Here is a 4,303-nt window from a genome sequence, read left to right as displayed (position 1 = left end):
CAGATTGGAGAAAACTATTATTAAATCAATTATAGTAAATAATTATTAATCTAATTGAGTTACGAATTAGTAGTTTCAGTTCCAAGTTAAGATAATTAAACTAATTAAAGTAAACTAACACTAAATCTAACCTTGATTAAGTTACTCGAATTTTTCCTATTCCTTGTTTTGACTACGTGAGCTACTTAGCCTAAAGTCAATGCATTGCCTAGTTATTAATTAAGTCAATAATTACCCTTAATTAAGTACTTGCCACCCTTAGCTACGAATACCCTCTCAGTCTCAATTTCACTAAGGATTACCACCTAAGATACCCTCTCCATCTCACATAGGCACACGGATACCATTTCAGTCTCACCTGTCTAGATCTTCTACTAAGGTCGTCACTTCCTAATATACTAAGTACTCTTGAATAAATACCCAATTTTAGGTTATTAATTACTTAATAAATTAATTAGGTTAAATAGTTGAAACATACGATATCTTGTATAAAGCATAAACTTATTCTAACATTTACACAAATAATCAATTAATCAAGTTAAAGAAATAGATATAAATAATACAATAGAAGAAAAGTTAAAGAAAGCTCATGGATTAATCAATGCAAAAGCGCGGCTTCAAAACAATCTTAGCTCACGAAAGTCTCACTGTAGAGTAGGATCTTCTGATTACACAAAGATAAAAGAAACTCAAGTAAAAACGAACAGCAAATGAAATCTCAAATCTAATCTATGTAATCTGTGGTGGCTCCCCCTTAATCTGGTTATAATGTTGTTTATATAGAACAAAAAAAAAGACTAAAGTTCCTTTTTGTTTATAATGGCAATTAGGATTTTAAGTTGTAAAAAAACCCCTAATTGCCCCTAAAAATCTCAACCGGCACACACAGGGATTTTTGGCTATGACAAAGCCGTGTTACAACGTGTCACAACATAAAAGGAGGCGTATCGTGACACAATAGGCAGTTTCATTCTAAGACTTGTTTTTTGCTTCTGTCTTGGGTGTTGCGACATCGATGTACATAGGCAACAATTTTCACCCAATGTGCATCTTTAACTCCTGAAACTATTATGTGTGAATTAAATCACATGCCATGACCAACATTCAAAATCATCATATACCATAGTCATCACAATTTTTAACTCATCAAGACTTTTATACATTAAAGATTACACCAAGACACTTATATATATGCCACAACCCTAGACTCAAAATGATCATATAACTACTGATTCAGTGATAGTGTGAGCTTTGAGATGATCTACCTTGACAAGCTCTGCAAGGTGACAATCTATAAGGAAAAAGGAAAACAAACAAGGTAAACATATAGGATGCTTAGTAAGTCCGTATGTATAGTACAAGACATACCTTATCTTTTTATCTAGATGTTTTTATCTAGATGCTACAAGCTACCTTAACTTGGCATAGCTTGGCTAAACATGGCATATCAACAAGGTGGGCATTAACTTATAATCAAAACCATATGATACCAAAATTACTTAACATGTCAATTTAGATAACTAATCTCAAAAACTCATTCAATCAAAGCGTAATAAAATCACATACATGTCAAATCAATTACTCTAACCCATTTTTCATATTCAATTCATCCAATACTTTTCCATCTAAACATCAACTTCATTTCATCCCATTTCAATTTCTTATTTCATATAATTTGTTTTGCCTGATGAACCCTAGTAAAGGACTCAGAGACACAAGTATATGCACCACACTAGTTGCTCGTCCAAGCTAAATTTATACATATCAGGTTACCCATATTGGCTAAACCTTTATAATGACACATCAGGTTTCTCATTCGAGCTAAACTTATCTCACATATATTTTAGAATTAGCAAAAAATTATGTACCTTGGTAATATCTGTAAGCAATCTTGTACAAGCATGCACAAGACCTTATTGGTGTATCAAACGTATTCTAACTTTTACTAAGTTCAGACAAGTCTCTATTACACATATAAATGCCACTTTTCAATTTCGTCCAATTCTTACCTTTCATACTAATTCAAAACCAATTATTTCACAACCAAACATATATATACAAATCAAATACATAAAAACCTAAGTAAATCAATACCATATGAACTTACCTTATCAAAATACTAAACAAGTCGATTCTTCAGGGACTAATAGATAATTTTAGCTTTTCCTCGATTATCTTCGCTTCGATCCGATTCTTGATCTAAAAAATTATTTTATACAACCCATTAATACCAAGCATTTTCATATTATGTCAAGACATAAATGAATCTATGTAATCTAATTTTTTGATACCCTTAAAGTTTTACATTTTATTCAATATAGTCTCTAAACTCGAAATAACCATTACTTTTAATTTTTAGTATCGTTTTAAAATATAACTTCACATACATTTAATAGAGACCTTCTACTTTCTATTTATACCAAAATTTCATTAATTCTCTAAGTCTTTGGCGAATTAAAAACCTATAGTGATTGGACTTTTACAATTTAGTCTTTAGACCTTAATTAACTACTAATGCAACACAATTATCAGACCAAACTTTAACTTGCTAATATAACTTCCTCATAAATATTAATATTTAATAATTACGAGCTCAGTTTACAAAACTGGTGCTCTAAAGTCGCATTTCTCGGAACCACTAAAAATTAAGCTGTTATAGTATTCTTATTTCCAAATTGTAGACCTTTGAGTTCTTTTTGAAATGATTTTTGAATAACCTAGATTCAAGGTTTATAGCTCGAGATATGGTTGTTTTTTGTAAATTAGTACAATTTTCTCTGAGAAGTATGAGATTGATCATTATATTTTATAGGGGTAACTTCGACTTGACTTTCCAAGTATTTCTGACAACCTAAAAATTATTTTGTCATAAAGGAAACTTAAAATTTTAAAAATCGAGTCGTTTGTGATATTTATAACAATACTTTTTTCTAGAAAAACACTTGTGCTTTAAGCAAAATAGATCCTAGACATTCTCAGCTTTCAATTGAACGGCCTTCTCTGTTATTCTTGTACCGCAAATTGCTTCGAGTGTGGGTTCGAACAATCATGAACTAAACACAGAGCTAGAAACAATTTATTATTTCCGATAGGAAAGTAATTCACTCTCAATAAAAACTAGTAAATTGTGATTCCCAAACTTGTATGAATAACAATATCTCAAACTTGTATGAAACTTGTGTAATATCTCTATCAGTGCCATCTATTTATAAGGAAAGATAAGAGAATCCTGGTTGAATTAGTAAAACACAAGTAATATTTATTTAATAGAAAAAATAGTCTTCTAGTCTAACTAAGGCACCAAATCCACCACCTTCTTGGGCAACTCTTATGTCCAGATTGTAAATCTTCGAATCCTCTTCAAATTAGTTTTTAAATCACAGTATTTTAAGGTTTGTAGCTTGATATATAGCCTTTTTCCACAAAAGGGGTATAGTTCCCTGCAAGGCATTTGAATTAAAGTGCAAATCAATTTCACCAACTTGTCAAAGTGGATCAAACCACAACCAAGTAATATATTAATGGTGTTCTATTATTCTTAACTATCTAAGTTGATCCTAAATGCATGAAAAATTTTAAATTACCATTATGCAACCCATAACATTTTTCTAATGAAACTAAATGTTGATGGTTGACTTTACTGCCCAAGAGGTGCACCAAGCCTTTGAGTAAATGGATCACAATAAAGCTTTTAGGATTGATAATCTTCCTAGTATGTTTTATAAGAGATTCTAGGGTGTAGTTGGCTATGAATTAATTTAGTTATGCCTTGATTTTTTGAATGATGTTATTGATATTTTGCTCTTTAATGAAATTGTCATTGTTCTTATTCCTAAGTGTAGAGTTATGCCTCGTATTTTTTACTTTTTCTCTCCCAGTTAAATTCTATTGTTAGTTTCCCATTTAAACTCTGATTAGTGTAGGTTACTTTAATATTAGTTTTCCACTTAAACTCTGATTAGTGTAGGTTATTTTAATATTATTTGACCTACAAATATAGCTTATAAATATATCCTTTTTTCACCCTAGAAAGATAACCCATTACACATTTAGGTATTAGCTTTTCCAAGCTTTCAGAGAATTTTGTATTTACTTGAGGGTTCTTACTTCGAGTTTCGGGGTTTAATTTTATCTCCATCTTTTGTACCAATCATTTTTACCATTTTAGTTAAATTATCCTTGCCCGTGGTTTTTTATTCTCTTTGGAGGGGTTTTTCATGTAAAATATTTGTGATCGATCTTTTCAATTTCTTCGTTATTTTACTTGATAGTTGCTTAACCGGATTTATCCCTCAATAAACTA

This window comes from Gossypium hirsutum, chromosome A10 (assembly GCF_007990345.1).
Source record: "Gossypium hirsutum isolate 1008001.06 chromosome A10, Gossypium_hirsutum_v2.1, whole genome shotgun sequence".
Taxonomy (NCBI): Eukaryota; Viridiplantae; Streptophyta; class Magnoliopsida; order Malvales; family Malvaceae; genus Gossypium; species Gossypium hirsutum.
Note: the sequence above shows the minus strand (reverse complement) of the source record.